Source organism: Lynx canadensis, chromosome B2, assembly GCF_007474595.2.
Source record: "Lynx canadensis isolate LIC74 chromosome B2, mLynCan4.pri.v2, whole genome shotgun sequence".
In the NCBI taxonomy this organism is placed as follows: domain Eukaryota; kingdom Metazoa; phylum Chordata; class Mammalia; order Carnivora; family Felidae; genus Lynx; species Lynx canadensis.
In genome coordinates, this window is record NC_044307.1 from 123,736,250 (window position 1) to 123,759,106 (window position 22,857).

Consider the following 22,857-nt stretch of genomic DNA (forward strand, 5'->3'; position numbering starts at 1 on the left):
AAATGAAAAATTTATGACCATGATAGAAAAGGATAGTCAACCAAAAGACAAAGAAATTTGTCCAATACTGAGATAATACAAACCCAATACAAAGACACTGGTTTTATAAATACAATTCAGTATTGTCTACAGTTACATGATCCATGGGAACTGAATCCACCAGAAACACTACTCCTCGTCTTTAACTATATCATGAGAGCAGAAGAATGGAATAGACACACATAGTTATTTATTAATACTTTATACTCCATCAATGTCCAAAAGGAAGTTGCAAAAGTTACACTGAAACGTCAAAGTGAGCATCAAAAATACTGACCAACCATAAATTTTCACCAAAAAAAAAAAAGATCCAGTTTTTATGTATTAAATCACATATGGAAGGAACAGCATAAATGTTACCTAAATAAGAGCAAAAGATAATTCTGTCAAAACAAGTTACCAAAATATTTTTAAGGGATCAGGAGTGGGCAGCTTGTTTGCCTCTGAAGAGCTCTCACCACAAACCATTGTGCTCTGAGCTTAAAGAACCCTAGATGGTCTCCAATTAAATGGAGCTGGAGTTATTTTGTCTTTGACACTTGGCAGGGTGCAGTGCTGTGATAATGCTCTATTTGAGAAACCTGAGGGCAGGGGCCATGCCTTTCATCCTTAGGATCTCCAACTTCAGCGTTTAGCTCGCTATCTGGCACATATGTGACACTGAACAAATGCTTGAAGAGGATGAGAGATGGCTGGAGGGTGGGTGGTGTACCCTGACCAAATTGTGGCAAAAGCCCAGAAAGGGAAAGCATTCTTGACGAGTAAAAAGAAAAAGTATACACGTGTTCATTTTTGATGGCTGCTAAGATTATAGACAAAAGGTGACCAAAAGGATTGCCAGATTACAGTCATACTCACTCTGTGTCAGGAAAAAACCCAGAAAATACTTAATGTAATTCTAGCCTGGTTTTGATGTGACCTCAGGCAAGCCTCAAAATCAAATGACTGCTTTTGCAGCCATATAATAGAAAGGTCTGCCCAGTATCACTTCTAGTGGGTATTCTGGGAATTGGAGTGACAAACTCCAAATACAACAGAATATTGCCTGGACTGCATGGGAAGAAGCAGGAAAACATTACAGCCTCTGTTGGAAATATCAGAAAGGTTACAAAACAAGCATTTCAGCTTGGAGGCATCTGTAAACCCCAACATTTTCCCAAAGCAACAGATTTAATCGATTTGTTTTGATAATCTGCTAAAAAGACAAACATCCATTCTAGCTGAAATGAAGAAAACCACTGTTTAGAAAAGCACACGTCCCATATGTTTTGTTGTGTAGACTATTGGGAATCACTTCTTCAGCTGTTTTGTTTACCACTAAAAGCAGCTACTTGATTCACGGTACAAACTCCTGATACAGTGGGCTGACTGGAACAAACGTGACATCCTTTAAATCCAACCCAAAACACTTTGATCTAAAAACAAATAAATAAAACAAACAAAATCCTTCCTTCAGCCAGATGGCAACATTATAAATAGAACAGAAAAGGCAGCATTTTCCACCTGCATTAATATAAACCAGATTAAAAGGCAAGCCTCTTCATCCCCATGGGTGATGTACCTTCCTGGTGATTTATCACCAGATGCTAGCTGCTACACAAATTATCTCTTTCTCTGCTCCATAATACAAGTAATGTTTATGACTAAGCAAAGATGGGGTAAAGTACAGAAAAGAGGAGGAAAGCCTAACCATATTAAAAGTTTCCTAGTTACACTGAGAAATAGAAAATTAGCTATAGTCTCTGTAATTTACCAAGTTTCAACAGCTGGATAGGGAGTTTATCAAATTAGACCCAATTCAATTAAATCCAGTGTGTAATTAAAAGCAACTATTTAAATAACTTGGAGAAAAACAATTACTACTCAACTTCATTACTCTGCTTAATTAAAGTAACCAACTGAAAGAAGATCCTTTTACTTTTAGCAGGATAATGATTTATTTTAAGAAGAAAACTAAAATTGCTGATGCCAACAGTTTACAAATGATTACTACAGGCCACAAAATAGAAAAGCTTTCATACTTAAATACAAAATAAAATTATCAAGGTAGAAGATGTATATATAGTTCTCTGAATCCCAAATAAATAACACAGTTTTAAACATTAGTTTTGCAAAGAAATGTGAATGTAATTTTAATCCTATACTATTGAGTTTAATCTGTGAAAAAAACCGCATATACAAGACTGCAGAATATCAATAATTAACTACTCCTCCTCTGCACAACAGTAAAATACTTAACCCTAAATTTTCTTATGCAAACTCGGAAAAATGCAATAGGAATGAGTGATAACTGATGAAAGGTTAAGGTTACTCCAATTCATTTCAGGTAACAGGAGAACGTTTAACCTCCTGTTAAATTGTTTAAAATTATGCGCCAACCCATGGGGCGTCTGGTGGCTCAGTTGTTGGAGCGTCCGACTTCAGCTCAGGTCATGAGCTCGTGGTTCATGAGTTCAAGCCCCACGTCGGGCTCTGTGCTGACAGCTCGGGGCCTGGAGTCTGCTTCAGATTCTGTGTCTACCTCTCTCTCTGCCCCTTCCCTGCTCATGCTCCCCTGCTCATGTCTCTCTCTCAAAAATGAATAAACATAAAATTTTATTTTTCAATTATGGGCCAATCTAGTCTCCCACCGCTGTCACTTCTACATCTGCGTCCTCTCTCGTGTTTTCCTCTCTTGTTGGAACATCAGCCTTGCCATCTCTTCAACTGTTTAAATGCAATCCATCTTTTTCCTTTCTTCTTCTTTTTAATATCTTTTTTAAAAAGGTTTATTTATTTTGAGAGAGAGAGAGAAAGAGAGAAAATGAGCAGGAGAGGGGCGGAGAAAGGGAGAGAGAGAGAATCCCAAGCAGGCCCCGCACGGTCAGTGCAGAGCCCGATGCGGGCTCGAACTCACAAACCATGAGATTGTGACCTGAGCCGAAACCAAAAGTCAGAGGCTTAATAGAATGAGCCATGCAGGTGCCCCAGCTTTTATTTTTTAGCGAAATTTTAGGTTCACACCAAATTGGGTGGAGAGTTCAGAATTCCCATGTGCCCCCTGCCTCCACATATGCACAACCTCCCCCATTATCAACAATATACTGCACTACGGTGGTACATTTGTTTCCATCAATGAACCTACACTGACATATCATTATCACCCAAAGCCCACAGTTCACAGAGCTCACTCTGGGTGTTGTTTTGGGATCTGACAAACATAGAATGTCACGCATTCACCATTACAGCCTGGTAGAGAGTCCAATCCATTTCCCATAGCCCTGCTCAGGTCTCTTTCTCATGAAATCTTTGAAGCTGTTCCTACCTCCAACACGTTTCTTTCTCTGACTTCTACTGAGCTCCCAAGTCTGCCTCACACTGCCTGGCACTTGATTTCATTCCATCTTATGTTGTTTTTAGAATGTATGCTTCCAAAAGTTCCCAATACTGCTCATCTCACAGGATGCAAAGCAAAAAATGTGCTTTAGAGTAAAAAACCAAACCCAAACAAAAACACACCTGGGGAAAGGCTTGCTTCATTTCTCTCTTGGAAAGTCATACTGTCAATTTGCATAGGGAAGGCTCTGGGCCATTCCATGCCTGTTACCTAATAAATGTCTACCCAGCACTTTTTTTCTAACAGAACCCTGACTGACCACAACACAGCTCTGGCCAAGAAGTTGAACCCTGCAATTGTTAGGTGGGGTTTGTGAGAATGCTCCTTAAAGGGGACGTGCACTCAAGTGGCATGGCTCCCCACTCTCCCTTTTCTTCCTGTCTTGAAGATGGGTGTGATGTTCAAGGTAGACAGCTGCCTCGTAACCAGAAGGTAAGGCGAGGGGGAAGCTAAGGCAATAACGGAGACCTGGCCCGGACATCTCTGAACTACTGTACTCTTTACTTCCCATATTTCCTGCAGGTAAGAAAAAAGAAAGCTCCTAACTTATTTAAATCACTTTTTATTCAGTACTCACAATTAAAGGCAATCTCTAAACTGACAAGAGTTTCCACTAACTACAGAATGAAGTCCAAGCATGCACCAAAATTTGGCCCCAGTCTACCCTTCTAGTTTCTACTTCCTCTAGTCTGCAATACGCAACACCCCAATCCTAGGCGCTGAGGGCTGGAGGCAAGATTCCGGATGGGATTTTGAGGCAGGTGAGACTCAGAAAAGGCAGAGGATTTGATGTTAAGTGGGGGGACAGGGGCAATAAAAGGCTCTAAGAACACTGTGTGAATTACTTAGGAAAAAACAACACGCACAAAACTAGGTGGTGGTTAGATGATAAGAGTATCTCCTATGTTGTGTCTTAGAAAACGGCTTGTCATTCGAGGCATTCATAAGTGGGCTGGACACACTGTGGGACTCTGTACGTACTTCCTATTTTCCCCTTCACTTGGTACATCATGGATCTTATGTCTTCTAATTTCTTCCAGAAGAAAGCAAAACAGGTGCTGGTTCATCACATTAAAGCAGATCAGCATTTAGTTTTGAAAGTAGCAGGAGGAGCAAAAATTAGGGCAAAAAAAAAAAAAAAAGTAAAAGACGCCAGAGCAGAGTTTCAATAACCTCATCTGTAATAGAAAGCAGCTCCAAACAACTTGGGAGACAGTGGATTTCTGAGCAGAATGTGAAGGGTTCCCAGAGCACCCCTGGTCATCCAGAACAACTCTTGCCAGCATCCTAAGGCCCTATGTGCAACTCCTCCTGACCACAACAGACTCGCGGATGGGTTACAGTAGGGCTGCATTAGCTTCTCTGTCAGCCCTTTATAAATGTAACCTCAGAGTAGATGCTGACGAAAATAATAAAAATTCCAATTGATTTAGCTTAATTTTATTTAAAAAATAATTGATGAGCTTTTTGATACTACAGAAAGACTATGAAGACAAAAATTGCAAGGCCCATAATCCCATCACCTGGATAACCCATTTTTTTAAACTTAAAAAAGAAATGCCTATCACACGGTTAGGAAATGCAAATGGTACATGCAGCTGTAAAAGAAAAAGAGAAAGCCCCTCCCTCCCTCTTATCTTTCTGGGAAAAAAGTTTCTGTGTTCACGCAGATGTGCTTTCTGTTTATTCAAATCGTCATGCTGCGTAGTCTTCTGTCCCTTTCTTTTCTGTCGATAACTTTACTCAGCCTACTTTTCCAGTCGTTAACTGCACTGCATTTTGCCATTTCCAGTACATGCCTACAGTCATCAGTTATCTTTGTCTCCCCTTCTCTCTAACTTTGAAGTTCTCTGAATCTTCATCCATTTGTGAAACCATCGTCCTGACTGAGTGCTATTTATCTTCCTCTATTAACACTAGCACCTGGTCCCTTGCCCCCGGAGTTGCTGTATTAATCTCCCACAATTTAAGCCTCTTTGCTTCTGCAGGTCTGGACACCACCGAGAAGGTGACCACTTCCAAGGAGGAGGACTACAAAAAAAAAAAAAAAAAAAAATCTCCAAGGCGGCTTTACCTCTCTGGGAGAGGCAGGGATGGGGTCTGCGAGGAGCCCTATTAGGGCTGAATCAGAAACTTAAAAACTAGGTTTTATGTGGATTTGCTTACCACTTCTTCCCCTCTCAGTTTTGCAAACCAAACCTGGATCCGTTCAAGCAGCGGCTTCTGCCAACTCCGATAGATGTTGTGGGCTGGGCTGGGATTGAATTGCTTCTCCGGCACCTTCTCTGTCCAGGAAATGGAGCAGTGCAGCAAAGGGGTAGAGCGCTGCCCGGCCACCCAGGGCCCACTTCAAAGCCAGAATTACGGACTGCTGGGCCAGGGAGCGCGGAGAAGGGCAGAGTGCCGAAGCTGTTCCTCCCTCTGAGCCTCAGCCGGTGGGGACAGGCTGGGGATGAAGGTTGAAGGCACCTGCATGGAGGACAGTGTGGACTCCCACCCAGGGGGCTCCACGCAGATGCTGTGTTAGGACTCACACTGCCAGCGACTTTTTGGGATATGTGGTTTGTGGATCCATTCGCATCCATGAAATAATTATGACTCTCGTCCTGGAGTGCACAGAAATGTGATGAAGCCAGGGCTTTGGTTTGTTCAGAGTAACCAGGGACTCCCGCCAGGACAAGGGACTTAGATGACCAAGCATTTCTTCAGTCCTCTGCAGGAAAGAAAAGGCGAGATTTAAAGCATGGTGCTCTTCTCTCGTCGTTATTATCTTTTTACTGAACCTGGCTTTTTATTTGTTGGATTTCTTTCATTTGCCAGACTCAAAACGTCCCCAAATGGAGGATCTCAAATTCTGGAACCTATCAAATATCTAAATGTAGTAACTGATGAAAACAAATCCAGCTAAAGGAAAGGACGCCAGCCTGAAAGCCCAGGAGCGGTTTCACGGGGCCCTGCGACGCTCAAAAGCACAAAGACGGCTGTGTGGCAGGCGGCAAAACCTGGCGGGCTGTCAGGCCAGACGGGAAGACTCTTGACAGGCAGGAGCACTGATGACCCCTAGGTTTATGGGCTGCAGCTAATATGCACATGTTCATTTCAAGTATGCTACGTCCATTTCAAATAAGAGAAGCCAATTACAAATTTGCAATCTGCCTAAGCTACAGGTCCCTCAGAGTCATCAAGAGCTAAGCCAAACTAAGCTGATAAACGGACTCCTCTGTTCTAAGTGCCTTGGATGCATTTTCTGTGACCGTCTCTTACTGGACAATCTCCACGCAAGGGTTGGTATCGAGGCCGGTTGGAAAAGCCAGAAGGGAGGTGAGGGCGGCTGAGAGGGTAAACCCGTACAGCAAGCTCCTTCCAGAAGAAGTGAAAACAGTCAACAAACGCTAAGTGGAGGAAGGAGCTGCTGTGAGCCAGGCTGCCCTCCTTCCATCCCAGGGAGCACCATATTGGTCACTGGCCTGGCTTGTCTCCACACTCTGTTCTTTATCCAAGAACCTGCTCCTAGACAACCCGTTCTGTTTTCAAGATTCCAGTAGAGTCACTGTCAGAAAGGAAAATATTTGAAGAACTGTCTGGGCTTTCTAATGAAATGTGAATGAATCTCAGTGCAGTCTCCGGGCGCTCCCTCGAACCTGCCCCTTTTTCTGGTCGTACCGGGAACAGTCCATGAATACCATGGCAATGCAGTTTCTTTTTAGTTTACAGATGAAGTACAAGCCCAAGACTTCCTCAAACCTTGTTGTTATTTTACCTCCTTTGTTTTAGGGCATTGAAAAGCCTTAGAAAAAGTGCAAGAGGGTGTGTGCTTTCTGTAAAGAGTGAAGGAGAGAGGAGCTGTGCTAATACTGAGTTTGGTCTCCATGGAGACTAAGGAAGGAGGAAAATGATGAGGATGGGGTAGGAAGCAGAGATTGACAGAGAGCACGAAAATCAGCTTTCGAAACAGAATACGAGCAATTTGAGGATGATAGATCATTTTACCATTAGTTTAGAATTTTAGAAAGCGTTGAATAATTCTGAGCATATTTGTTTCATGAAGATTCTATGATAGCATTACTACATAACTGATGAAACTGGCTTTTGTGGCTCATCAGGTGCATATGTGGTATTTTACTAATGTGAGTGTATGTTCCAGCTTTCAACCTGCCATCCTGCAAATGAACTTCGGGAACATAACCCATATAGCATAAAGAATTGCTTTTTTGTTTGTTTGTTTTTTTAAACACTACAATAGTCTAGCAAATATGTATAAGCTAGGGGTCACAGGTGATTATGTTTTAGAGCTAGTTGAGAAAGGAGGTTCACTTCATAAACAAGTATAATTAGTCATTTAGATTTTTTGAATATCTTGTCTTAGAAACAGTCTTTCGTATGTTTCTCAGTTTAGCACCTCTGGATAGGCTATTCAATTTTCTTTAAGCAGATTTTTTTCTAGCAGGCAGGCTGAACTTGACTTTGTAAACAAATATTCAGTAGCAAAAATATGGCAACTACTGATGCTCGAGAGAAACTCCATTTTCCATATGCCTAAAAGACAGCCTTCTTCATCGTTGAAAACACTGTGGACAAGCACTTACTCACCTCTCAGCAGGAATGGGAAAGATGAAAAAAATAGCTGATGCTGTCTCATTAGTCATAGTCGTGTTTTACATAAGGAAACATGCACCATCCCTTTTTAAAACTCACTCCGCTAACTTTAAAACATCTTATTCATAAAAAAAATCACATTAAAGTAGTACGTGGACCACACTAAAACTTATGATCTAGGTCTCTGCACTGAACAACCAGTTACATACAATTTTTGATGTATTAATATCTGTCCTCTATAATAAACCATCAGCCTCAGCTCTATGAGCTTTAGTAACATGAAGGTGTAACTCAACTACACAGAGAGACAGGAATAAATATGAATGACATCGCTGCGTTAATCTTCATCATCAAGGCTGATTTTTAAGTCCTCTGCCTACACTTGTACTGTGCTGGGCTAGACTAGGTGGGCTCAACAGGTAAGCTTCTGAGAGCTCTGGCATAAGTGATGTTTTACTTCTATATCTGGTCACGTAATCTCTCTATAGCAAAGAAAAAATGTTTCTGCCATGACCTACACGGTGTCAGAAACATTACTGCCTACAGCAAAAATAATGCAGAAGGTACATTCTATTATGTAGTTTTTCAGCAAAGAACTGCCCCCTTGCCCTATCCCTTCCTCACTCCACTGGGCGGCTGCCACACTGTCCAGTCTGTGTGGAGGTGTTGCTGCTTCCTATCAGAACGAGACTTCCCATGATGACAGCCCAAGCAACCCCCCTCGTATTCCTTGGAAATTGAACTGGATCAGGTCTGGAGCCCGCTCCATGAGACACCTTGTACTAGCAAGAGCATCCCAGTACTCACCCAGTATGGACAGAATGGGGACTTCCCTACCTCCAACCCAGAGCCCTTGGCCCCACTCCACACACATGCCAGAAGCCAAACAGCTTTATTCCCAAGAACTTAGTGGACATATCGCCGTGTAGCATAATTCTTCTCTGTGAGCAGTTCCCTAAAACTTACTGCCACTTACAGCCATCAGCACAGGTACTGCCGATGCTGGGGTTATACAAATAACAATACCGAACGGACTCACACCAACTTAGCTAAGACTCACACCAACTTAGCTACTTAGCTAAGTTTGCATGCAAGAATGACCACTTTTAGGAATGCAGACGGAATGCAGTCATTTCATTGGGGTCTATGATAAGACACCTGCTAGCAACACATTTCGGTTTCCACTGATCTGGAAATTATTCTAAACCAGCTTGAAAAGTTTGACTCTGATTTCACTCGGAGAAACAAAAACAAAAAAACAAAAACCTTAGTCCTTTCATAAGACTCAACTTTACACAAAAAGTTTAGGTTGAATATAAAAGCTAGAAACACTATCCTATTACTATGCAATGTTCAAAATATTGATTATAAACCTTTATATCTTGGCTTCAGATTATTATAAACCTTTTTAGATTACTTAAAACCATGCTTCAAATCCTAATTAGAAATGTCCAACTTAGTATGCAGTACTTCTACTCATTCAACTCTTGCCCCACAGGCTCTCAATCTGCTCTCTTGTCTAGCATCAGATTAACTCCGTGAGGAAGGAAAAGGGGCCCGAGGCTAACAAACGAAATAACTCTACAACACCAAATACCACTGAAAACACTCATAATTGATCCTGTAAAACAGGAGAAACACAGAGTGCTCATTATAAAATCCAAGTTCTAAGAAGGAAGTGAGACAGAACCACCAGACAGGGAAAAAATATATGAGCAACAGTAATAAAAACAAGAACTGTGAGAGTCATTCATCAAGCCCCATCTATAGAACAAGCACTGTGCCAGAGGCTTTACATACATCCAGTCTAATTCCTAGAGTCACCTTGTAAGGTAGGCAATTAGTGTCCCCATGTTACACTGAGAACACAGAGACAGAGAATAATGAATGGCTGGAATGCGGTAGGAAGCAAGCTTGGTTTGCCTCCAGAAGGCTGATCATTGAGAGCAGGTCAGACAAACTCACCTGCTGAACAACCTGGAGAATAACTGAGACCTGGTGCTGAGGCCTGAGAGATGGCCAGGGGCTTTATTATTCCTTTTTCTTTAAATCATGCTTCTTTTTTCTTTTATTTTATGCAGAATTTACTCCCGGGTCATAAGTTTTTGTTTCTTCGGTTTCTTCTGGGATATCTTTTTCTTCTGTGCAACTTCGTCTTCTGGTTTAGGAACAGTCTCTTTTCCAGTGAGGATCATCTCAATGTGTCAAGGAGAGCTCACGTATGGGTTAATCTGACCATGAGCCCCGTAAATTCTACACCGCATCTTGGGGGCTTTGTTCACCTGAATGTGCTCAATGACTAGAGAATCTACATCTAAACCCATCTCTCCATTTTAAAGCACGTGCAGGAAAAATTCAGCACTCTTTTCAGGCCACTGACCCTATAGGTCCTACCCCACTGTTTGGCCTGGGTACACCAACCACCTCAACCACTGTAGCGACAGAATGGCACACATTATTTCTGCAAAGTGATGTCTTTCAGATTCTTGGTGGCTTTTTGGATATGCATACCCTTGATAGCCTGGGCAGTATCATGTGTGTTCTTAAAGTGGACACGAAGATTTGAACCTCTTGATTTGCATGATTTTGTTGGGTTTTCCGGGTCAAGTGAATAGCGAACCATTTTCAGAGATCACCTCAGGCCACTTTTGGGAAGAGGAAGCCATTATTATTATTATTATTATTACTATTATTATTATTATTTTCTGATAAGAGAAAGAAACAAGTGACTTTGTGCTTTTGATGAGCTGTCCTGACTTGACCCTAAGGAGAATTTTCTCATCTCCTTTGTGAAAGTTCAACCATACACATGTAAGTACACATAAAGTCACAGTAGTTTTACAGTTTCACAATATTTCATACTAATCAAATCTTGATAATGCCTGTTACTTTTAAAGAGAAATTGGGAGGTCTCTAAGACTACAGAAATAGAAGCTAAGAACTTCAGTGAAATGATAGAAAGTAAGCTACATGGGATGAAATCCTGTTTCTCTTTCTTACTGCTCCCTTCCTTAGATTAACTGGAAGGCATAAAATGGATAAAGAAATAATACTCCTAGCAATCTGATAGATACAAGATAAGTGTTTCAACCAAGTGGCACAAAAACAGACTAGATCAATGGAACAGAATAGAGAACCCAAAAATGGACCCACAAACATATGGCCAACTAATCTTTGACAAAGCAGGAAAGAATATCCAATGGAATAAAGACTGTCTCTTCAGCAAATGGTGCTGGGAAAACTGGTCAGCGACATGTACAAAAATGAACCTGGACTACCCTCTTACACCATACACAAAAATAAACTCAAAATGGATTAAAGACCTCAATGTAAGACAGGAAGCCATTGAAATCCTAGAGGAGAAAGCAGACAAAAACCTCTTTGACCTTGGCCACAGCAACTTCTTACTCAACACATCTCCAGAGGCAAGGGAAACAAAAGCAAAAATGAACTATTGGGACCTCAGCAAAATAAAAAGCTTCTGCACAGCGAAGGAAACAATCAGCAAAACTAAAAGGCAACCGACAGAATGGGAGAAGGTATTTGCAAATGACATATAAGATAAAGGGTTAGTATCTAAAATCTATTAAGAACTTCTCAAACTCAACACCCAAAAAGCAAATAATCCAGGGAAGAAATGGGCAAAAGACATGAACAGACACTTCTCCAAAGAAGACATCCAGATGGCCAACCGACACATGAAGAAATGCTCAACATCACTCATCATCAGGGAAATACAAATCAAAACCACAATGAGATACCACCTCACACCTGTCACAATGGCTAACATTAACAACTCAGGCAACAACAGATATTGGTGAGGATGCGGATAAAGAGATCTCTTTTGCATTGCCGGTGGGAATGCAAGCTGGTGCAGCCACTCTGGAAAACAGTATGGAGGTTCCTGAAAAAGTTAAAAGTAGAACTACCCTAAGACCAAGCAATTGCACTACTAGGTGCATACCCAAGGGATATAGGTATGCTGTTTCGAAGGGGCACATGCACCCCAATGTTTATAGCAGCACTATCAACAATAGCCAAAGTATGGAAAGAGCCCAAATGTCCATCAATGGATGAATGTATAAAGAAGATGTGGTATATATATACAATGGAGTACTGCTTGGCAGTAAAAAAAAATGAAATCTTGCCATTTGCAATTACATGGATGGAACTAGAGGGTATTATTCTAAGCTAAATTAGTCAGTCAGAGAAAGACAAATATCGTATGACTTCACTCACATGAGGACTTTAAGATACAAAACATGAATCTAAGGGAAGGGAAGCAAAAATAATATAAAAACAGGGAGGGGGACAAAACATAAGAGACTCAAATATGGAGAACACACAGAGGGTTGTGGGAGGCGGGATGGGCTAAATGGGTAAGGGGCATTAAGAAATCTACTCTCCAAATCATTGTTGCACTATATGCTAACTTGGATGTAAATTAAAAAAATAAATTAAATTAAATGGTAAAAAAAAAAAGAAAACTTCTAGTTATAATTAAACATACTATTTCTAAAAGAAAAAAAAAAGGTTTCAACCATGTTCTCTGCCAAAATTCAGGCTATAGAATACAGCTGATATATGTAGCTCAGTCTTACATCATACTGATTTGTATTTTGTCAAAGGGAGACACATTAATTTTATGTTCAACTGCACCATTAAACAGTGTAAGACCTAAAACTGTGTGCACGATTAATAAAACCTTTAGGATGCACCCAGGGGCCCCAGGTCCATGCTGTTTCTATTTCCTAGGAATTGAAAGTAACACAAGTCTTGGGGCGCCTGAGTGGCTTGGTTATGCATCTGACTCTTGATTTAAGGTCAGGTCATGACCTTTTGGTTGGGTTCATGAGATTGAGCCTCGTGTTGGGCTCTGAGCTGACAGCAGGGAGACTGCTTGGAATTCTCTCACACTCTCTCTGCCCATCCCCTGCTCATGCGCACGCGCTGTCAAAATAAATACACTTAAAAAAAAAAGTAACACGAGTCCATGGCCACTGCTTTTTTTCACTTTTCAAAAGGAAATGCAACTGCTTTCAGATCCTCTGTATTTTGCTTCCCACTAAATTCACTGGGCTATCATAAGAAACTGCTATTTTCAAGTTCAGAATTAAGCTAGGATTATATTAATAACTGAGTAGATATAAGTGACAATTTCTTTTTCAAAACAGTACAGGCCTGGCAAAAAGGAAATCTTGGTAAGATAGTTAATAAGATGGCAAGTTTGAGAGTCTGGAGCTGACATACAGACATACCTAGGGAGTGGCGAGCTTAGTGGTCAGCTTCTGCCTGTTCTCGCTCCGGCTATGACGAGTAATCTCGGGCTGATGGCCAATCGAACACTGTTAGACTCAGCTTGGACTCAGTTTAATACAACGAGCTGGTCGGGCTGGGCAGGTTACCTTGGTTGGCTTAGGCAGCAACTCAAAGGCCAAAGCATGATCCCTGTGCTGCCAGGTCAGGGCAGGATTACAGACAATAATAGGTGAGAGGTGGGAGCTGGAGGCTATGTATGTAATTACTCAGCAAAATATTTAATGAGCAGGCACCATTCCAGCCATAATAACACAAAGATAATGGTACTGAGATTAAAGTCTCCTAAGGGACATAGAAGCAGATAATTAAAATACAGTGTGGTAAGTACCATGACAGAGGTATGTGTGAGGTTTTGTAGAGGCACAGAGAAAGGCAGGGCAGGCTTCCTGGAGGAGGGGATGCCTGACCTGACTCTAAAGAGTACCCCTGTGGATGGGGGGCAGAGGGAGGGCATTTCTGGACAAGGAGAAGGCATGGTAATCCAAAGCAGGAAGTAGTTTATCTGACACAGGCAAAAGGGCAGAGATGGATATCAACTTGCAATTGTGACAACTAGAAAAGCTGTCAACTTCTTTCATGACTGAAAGACGGCACCTTCATTTCTTCAAAAACACTTTGTTACAATACAGAATTTTTTTTCTCACTTGCCGTAAGGTGGACACCATACACTTCATATAGGACATTTGTTGCTTCAAAATTTTCGAATGTGAAAAGAAAACTTTAGGCTTTACAGTAAAATAAGAATTAAGTTTCCAGAATTATTACAATGATGAACAGAGGGCTCGTGTCCAAGGACACGAAACTGTCAAAGGTAAGAGAAAAGCCCAGGGTTAAGATAAAATTATTTCATCTTAAAAAGTTTTTTTTCAATTCTTACTTTAATGATCACTTTTTCTTTTGGATTTTTTTTAATGTTTATTATTTTTGAAAGAGAGAGAAACAGAGCGTGAGTGGGGGTTAGGCAGAGAGCGAGAGGGAGACACAGAATCTGAAGCAGGCTCCAGGCTTTGAGCTGTCAGCACAGAGCCGGACGACGCCAGGCTCTAACTTGGGGCCAGTGAGATCATGACCTAGGTTGAAGTCGGATGCTCAACCGGCTGAGCCACCCAGGTGCCCCTCTTTTGGATTTTTAAGCACAATAAATACTTGATATATTTTAATAATTTACCTCCCCCCCCCCCAATGTATAGCATCAAAATCACTTATCTTGCCACCTTATGATGCTGTACTTAGGTTGCAAAAAAGTATTTTGATTCCAAGAATAATATAAAGCAGAAAATACTGCTAAGATTAAACAATTAGAGCGACAGTCCAGTGCTTTTCTCATAGAATTAATGGTGTTCTCATAACGGTTCCCTTAGTAGGTCTGATAATTTTGCCTTTTTGGTCATTTCACAATTAAATTTCAAGGTCTCGTATTTGGGAAGCTATTTCCTGCCTCTTTCTGCCTCTTTTAAAGACCTTAAATGCTGTTGCAAATCTCAGGAGAGCTATTGGCTCCTTACCTTGAAAAATGGCATGTGTAGCTTCAGAAAGTTTCATGGCCCCCAGGGACTGATGGTCAAGGGCTGTCCTCCACCTGCTGCCTCAGCAGAAGATGTCTTTTCAGCAGTTATAACTTCCAAACTATAGTGAAGTTTCCTCATTTCCTGCCATGAACTTTTTTCAATTAAACATAAATCTTTAAAAATGGGATCCTTAAAATAGTTCTTACAGAACAAGCTTTCAGAGCACTTCTTCTCATCTGAGGGTTTGTATGATCATCTATGGACTTTTGACACAGAGATGTCTGGGTCCCACCCAGACCTGCTGAACTGCAATCCTGAGGCGTAAGACTTAGTTGTGTATTTTTAAATAGATCCCTAGGGGCGCCTGGGTGGCGCAGTCGGTTAAGCGTCCGACTTCAGCCAGGTCACGATCTCGCGGTCCGTGAGTTCGAGCCCCGCGTCGGGCTCTGGGCTGATGGCTCAGAGCCTGGAGCCTGTTTCCGATTCTGTGTCTCCCTCTCTCTCTGCCCCTCCCCCGTTCATGCTCTGTCTCTCTCTGTCCCAAAAATAAATAAATGTTGAAAAAAAAAATTAAAAAAAAAAAAAATAGATCCCTAAAGGAGTCTGATGTACATCCCTGATTCAGAACCCATGGATAACAGAATTTAAACTAGGATTTGTCTCCCATTGTGCTCACTTCGGCAGCACATACACTAAAACTGGAAGGATTTGTCTCCCACAGGCTTAAGTGATTTTGCACATTTTTCACTCTTTGGCAAAAAAGGCAAGTCTGGGTGTCCTGGATTCACAGTTTAAGAGCTGGTGGGCTTCAGCATTCCCCTTTCAGCAGCTTGCAAATTGGGATCTGCATGCTCCTGCGGGTACGTGAAGGCTTTCCACCAACAAGGAGTTCAACCTTTCTGCTTTGGGTTCCTTTGGCGAAAGTCAGGTTGGATCCTTTCTCAGGATAGTATTTTTAAATGCATAAATTAAAATACAAAGCACCATAAAAAATACAACCATCTTTATTTAAAAGGTTATCAAGACATTAAAATGTAATGTGCTTCCTCATTAACCCATTAAATAAAATCTAGGGGCAGTCTAATAACTGCCATGATTTCAAAGCTGAGATCCATTTAAACTATCTTTTAAGATATCTGAAACCGTAGTAAGATATGAAAGTATCAGACTTCTATTGGTGCTAACACTGCTGTAGGTTTGTTGCTCACATTCATAATTAAAGGAAATGTTCAGTTTCCAGAAGAGGTCACTGGAAATAAAGATGCAGTTATTTTCCTCTGAATTTATAAACTCCTGATTAAGAACCGTTGTTTTAAGGCAGTATATATACATGGAGGGCTCTAAGGGAACCGATCTCCAGATTTTTCCCCCTAAAACCTTCTTCACCTTGCTTTTCACATTTCCCTTCTCCTACTACCATAAAAAAGGTGCACCACTTATGCATCCTGAATGATGCGTGGTTCACGGTGGGGGTAAAAACCTCTGAGGTGTCACCAAAGGAACCAGGAACAAGGAGAAAATGCACTGTTCCTGAAAAGGAGCCTCTTGAGAGCAAGGCAAGAAAAACTATGAGAGCAGGGTCTCGTTTTACGTAAAGGGAAGCAGATCAGGATATAACATCCCCAAATACCCCAAAGCTGGCATATTGATTATTTTGAGCTGAAGGCAAGTGACAAACAGACACAGGAGGAACTTTCTGTCCACCTCCTTTCTGCCTAAAAGCAAGGGATAAATTTCACTTTGTGAAAGTGACAAATATCCATTTGTAAAGGTGTTCTCCTTTTCCGGAACAGAAGAACCAATCACCAGAGACAACTTGAGTCGGCCTAACAGATCCTACTAAATAACCCTTACGTGCCATTACTTTCTCCCATATAGTTACTTTCCTATACTGTACCTTCCCCCTAGATGCCCAAATCTACTTTCCCTGGTCTAGTCTCTTCCATCTATCACCCTTCTCAAGATGGTGTATAAGCCTCTGGGTTTAAATGTCTCTTTGGGTTTTCACTTCAGTTGTGTGAAGCCCCCAAGCATGTAAAAATCAGTAACAGTAAAGAATCATATGCTTTTCTTCTGTTAATCTGTCTTTTGACAGTTTAATTGCAGGGTTCAGGTAATATACCTAAGAGGGCAGAGGAAAAGTTTTTCTCCCACTTACACAATAAAATGGCTTGTTTTGCCAATCTATCTATATTGATGTGTCATTGTGATAGAGTGCAAATTAATACTTATTTGCATTAATAAATGAGGTCAGGCTTTTTGGTTACAAAATCAGAAGTATGACACGTCTGTTTATACTGATACTTGTATTGATACTTCATACTTTTTATAGCTTTGTAGTGAAGTCTTCCAGAAACAATAAAGTCTGAGTCATTTTTGGAGACTCATTTGTCCTTTGACTCTCTGGAAAGGCAATTGTTACAAGCTAAAGTATACAAACTCAACACAGGCTACTGATACTTATTCAGAATTTGTACACCAGAGTCCATCGCAATGGGAACCATCTCTTTATGTGTCGCTTAATTTTCAGTGGTATAGAATAGTGATGTTTAATATGTTCCTCAAAAACTTGATGCCATTTTTGAATAAGCTGTAAACAAGCCCATCACAGAACAGAAAGGCAAGTATTCTCTTTTATGCAAACATGACCCTACCACATGACCTAATAATAGATTGAAACAATGGTCCTATTGTTTAATTGTTGTCAGAAAGACAAAGACGGGTTAAAGCTTCAGGCATTTGGCATTCCATGCATGCGTTTTAAAGATTTCTAAAAAGTTTCCTAGACTAAAATTACATTAATCATGCTGGCTGGAGCTCCAATTTGGGGCTTCAATTAAAATGAATAAAAATTCAGCAAATAACCCAGCTTAAAATTATTCTTGAAGTTTGGCTCTGCCCACTGGTCCTCTCCAGAGGCAAAAAAAAAATGTACTGGCGAACTTTTTGTGTCTACATCTTTGTTACTTAGGTTTCTCAGTTTTCATGCGAGCAGATCAACTCTACCCCAAGGTCAACTTCATATGATTCTACTAATAACTGATAACCTAGAATGTATTCCAGAAATCTGCCAAGGAGGACAGGTCTTACACTCACTGTTATTCAACAGTTAGCACAAGCTCAGTTTCAAGAAGCTATTTTTATAGGGAATATACAGGAGACTAATTCTGATAGATATTCTAAAATCTAATCTTGTAGTAATTCGAACTAACAGAGAACTGTGCAATAAGCCATACTGTCATCTATCAAGACTGCTCTTAGGTTAGTCCCCAACTTTAGGATATTAAAAAAATTTGGCACTTTAGAAAATTAATTTGTATAGTATACACTGGATACTCAATCTGTTTTTGATGCTTTAATATTCATTTCTACAACGAACAACAGCCAAAGCTAAAACAAACAAGCAAAACAAACCCTTAAGTGTCTGTACCATAACCAGGGTACTGTAAAGTAAAACACACTTGCCCACACATACCCTCCCCAAAACACAAATTTTTTAAAAAGTTAAAACTAGGGGCGCCTGGGTGGCGCAGTCGGTTAAGCGTCCGACTTCAGCCAGGTCACGATCTCGTGGTCCGTGAGTTCGAGCCCCGCGTCGGGCTCTGTGCTGACTGCTCAGAGCCTGGAGCCTGTTTCCGATTCTGTGTCTCCCTCTCTCTCTGCCCCTCTCCCGTTCATGCTCTGTCTCTCTCTGTCCCAAAAATAAATAAACGTTGAAAAAAAAAATTAAAAAAAAAAAAGTTAAAACTAAAGATTTCTGGTTTTTTCCCCAGAGCTTCTCTTTATTTTCTTTCAATGCAGTAAGAGCAGGAAATAAAGGGATGTGTTTTAATATTATCAACTAAGACTGATACTTTATGATAAATCTTTAAACTGTAATAAGGCAAAATAAAGCCTCAAATATTGGCTGAAAAAGCATCATTATTTTGAAAAAATACTTAAGTACGTGGTGCTTTAAGAAAATTGCAAAAAAATATTGTTCTCTTAATATCAGTTTGTCCTGGAAATTACCACTCAAAACTTTTCTTAAGCAAAAACCTTTACAGGGTGCTGTACTAAAATAAAAAGGAAGGGAAGTCCAAGCAATTGGAAACAAGAAGCTGTTTTAAGACTTCTGAAAAAGATGAGCAGATTCTAGGAATTATATAACAATGCTCTGGGATATGTGCTAGAAAATCTTTATTATATGAACTCAATTTGCAATAAGGTCCATTTGGCGACCCTATTATTTAAACTTTCATATGGTGAGAGTCAAACCTTTTAAAAGGCTGTAATTGTTAAAGGACAATGAATTCTTGTAAAGCATTCCCATTCTTCAAAATGGTGTTACAGCAATGCCTGACAAATATAAGACGCAGAATGCAAAACTGGCAAAGCAACCCTTTCCATCAGTTGCTGAGAAAAACACAACTAATGTATTATCTTTAAAAAAAAAACCACTTCATGGACTTTTAGAATGACCAAAAGAATCCTTCCCCTTCCCCTCCCATCCATCATTCCACTGTCCACTGAGCACCTACATCCCATGTGCTAGGCACTGGGGACACAATGGTGGGCAGAAGCAGGCATAGCTCTGCCCACATGGAATTTACAGGCAACAGAGACCTGGGCATTAGCCAAATGATCACCCTAGTGAAGGTTACAGACTGGGATAAGGGCTCTGAAAGGGAAGAATACAGTTCTAAGGAGGAATATAACTACATTCCTCCTTATACATGCTATCCAATATCCAAATACATGCTATCTAAAATTCCCTGTGGCTTCAGTTAAGCCTTTTGTCCTTCTCGCCAACAGAATTCAGCACACAACTCTAGGTAGAAAAATACTATAACTGAAACAACTGAATCCAAAATTCATTTCCGGGGAGGTTTCTTCATTTAATTTGTTTTTAAATAACTTTACCCCTACTGCATCGTAAGTGCATATTTTTTAATGGGATGTAATTCCCACCATGGAATACTTTTACCTATCTTACCAAAATACTGAAAATGTAATACGTTAGTGTAAAATCAGTAGCTTGAGTACTGAATTCTTGTATTTTTTTGAGGGGCTTTTTGAGATATAGGACATGCTTCCCCCCCCCCCAAAGTGGTTAAATTTTCTCGGAAGAGGAGAGGGAAAATAGCATAAATCAATGTCCTGTTTTTGAAAGTTACTGCAAAACTAACAAGCAACTGCAAATGCACAGTGGTAAAATCCTTCCTGTTTTTCTCAAGGGGATAATTTCAAAACATTCTGATGACATCTATTGACTGTAAAACCTGTGTACAACAACATTCAGCATATTTCAGTGCAGCTTAATAATTAATGAACATCCTATGTCATTAATTTATAATAAATTGAAGCTGCTTCAGAGTTTTCAAATGCATTGCTTAAGATTCGACCCAGTGGTAAGCAGCTGATGGGGACAGCCCCAAAATTTCTCAATTTGCATGTATCATAATATGCCTTCTGAAAAATCCAGTGAATGTGCAAGGAGTGAGTTTAAGGATTCTGAAAGTGAACAGGCCATCTAATTACTTGCTGTAATTGGGGAGAGGCTCTTCCTGCGATTAGAATAGATAGATGTTGGAATAGACAGACTTCCTTCCATTAGCCACAAACGGGAAAAATTTAATGATTATGATTATTTTAGCCATCAAGAGTCTTACCTTCTCCTTCCTGTAAGATAAATTCTGGTGAATTACTTTGGTTTTCTTATTCTTTTCTTAAAACACTTTTTTAATGTTTATTTATTTTTAGAGAGAGAGCGCAAGCAGGGAAGGGACAGAGGGAGAGGGGGACAGAGGATCTGAAGCAGACTCTGCACTGACAGCAGAGAGCCTGATGCAGGGCTCAAACTTGAAAACCGGGAGATCATGACCTGAACCAAGTCAGATGCTTAACCAACTGAGACACCCAGGCAACCCCAGATTTTCTTATTCTTATGTTTATATGGAACACTGGGTCAAAAATTTTGACTGAATTTAGTAAAATAAAATGAACCTTTTTAAAAAGTGAAGAAATAGCTTCAGAGCATTCATCCCAAACTATTAATAATTGGAACTACATCAACAAAGGCAGACCACTTAATTTTAAGTGTTCACTGAGAGAAATTAAGTGGGTTTTTTTTTTCCTGGTGTTTTTAGTTGTTTATTTATATATGTATGCATGCACCTATGTTTTGTGTTTGTTTTGAAACCATGAAAAATATTAACAAAATTGCTGCTTTTCAATGCTTTATCTCCAATATTTGTGTTAGTCTCTTGGTCCCCTCCCTGTCTACTCAGGTGCATGGAGCTCCTAGGATCTTTCCAAGCTGCCAGAAACTCCAACAGCTTGGAGTTCTAACCCTAAACCACAAATGCTGAGCCACACCCCACCCATCAGGATCCATTCATCATTTGACCCACTAGTCCCACTGGAAATCACATGTTAATTTGAGTTTGGGGGTGAATAGCTCATGAAGATTTAACCCTACTCAAACTATCTATTTGTAATTTTAAAAATATCTTCAATGACCCCTCACCCACAGATCAATGCGGAAACAGACACCCGCTTCAAGTTATGCTACCCCTTAAAACACAGCACATGGATATCGCTACTAGCTTCACCTATGGTTAGAACTATGCCTTTCTGGGTCCTTGAAGAGACAATTCCTGATTTTACATCTAGTGTGTACCCAGAAGAGAAATATCAGACATGTACTTCCAAATAAATGCAGCACTGAAAATATGAGGAGGAAAAGGCTGTAAGTAGCAAAGTGGCAGTATTAAAATGGAGTTACAGGACACTGGCATATTGGCAGAACTCTAGGAGAGGAATCCAGCAGCATTTATTTGCTGCCATTAAAAGGTCTAAAATTTTCAACTCCACAATCTCTAAAGGAAATAATCTACAACATGGACAGCCTTATACCTAAAGATGTCCATTAGTGTACCACGAAGGGGATCAGCATATGGCACTCCAAAAGATGCCACCTTGGCATTAAGTATTATTTTGAGTTGAAGGCAGTTGAGAATCAACAGATGCAGGAAGAATTCTCTATGTCTCCCATCCCCATTTGCCGAAAATCAGGGGCATAAATTTCCCCTGTGACAGGATCACCCACCCCTCCCCCCACCTTCCTGTACCAGAAAAAGAAGAGTGACTCTTATCCCCAGAGACAGACAGCACGGAGATGAGTTTGCAAAAACAAACCTTACTACGTTAACTCTTATCTTCTCAGTAGATTTTCCATTTTATTGTCACTTCACAATTTATCAGCCCCTGAAGCCCAAACCCCCTTTCCTTTGTTAAAATGGTATAAGTGCCCCTGAGTCCAAATTCATTTCTTTGAATTTTCTTTCTTTTCTGTGAACTCCTGTGCAGGTAAAAATAAAAATTGTGTCTTTTCTCTTGTTAATCTGTCCTTTGTTAGTTCAATTCACAGGCCCTCAGGGACTTAACCTAAAAGAGTAAAGGAAATGTTTTTCCTCCCCAACAACCACTTACAACTGTAAAAATTCAAAAGCAGCAATAGTCAAGAATATTCCTTCCTTGGGTTATTATCTTAACTAGTAAAAATAAAAGTACTAAAAGTTAGTACCATGCATGCTCATAATGTAACCCTAAATGAAAATAATTAAATTATAAATATGCACATTCATGCTGAATACATGAAAACTGATATATGAAAATACACGAAAACTGAGAAGACTCCATTAAGGTGATGGGATTATGGGTGATTTTTCCTGTTTGTGCCAAACTCGCTGTAATGCTTTGTTAGACTTTGATAATTTAATATATATATATAAACATTATATATTATATTATATATATATAAACATTATATAAACCATATATATATATGTATATATATATATATATACATATATATATATACACACACACACACACACACAACCTTAGGAAGCATGTTTATAAAAAAATTGAAAATAAACATTTTTGTCACTAGAAATTAGTTCACCTTCCTGATTCTTCACCAAAATCCCATTTATGTATCATAGAAAGCAAAAGAAAATGAGTCTCTCCTACTGT

The 22,857-nt window shown here is 40.1% G+C and overlaps 1 protein-coding gene and 1 pseudogene across 8 annotated transcripts in view; both read right to left on the reverse strand.

Moving 5' to 3' along the window:
- Positions 1-22,857, reverse strand: part of MAP7 (microtubule associated protein 7) — a 176,157-nt gene that overhangs the window by 72,037 nt on the left and 81,263 nt on the right. The gene's annotated exons all lie outside the window — the stretch shown is intronic.
- On the reverse strand, positions 10,096-10,665 carry LOC115514434 (annotated as a pseudogene).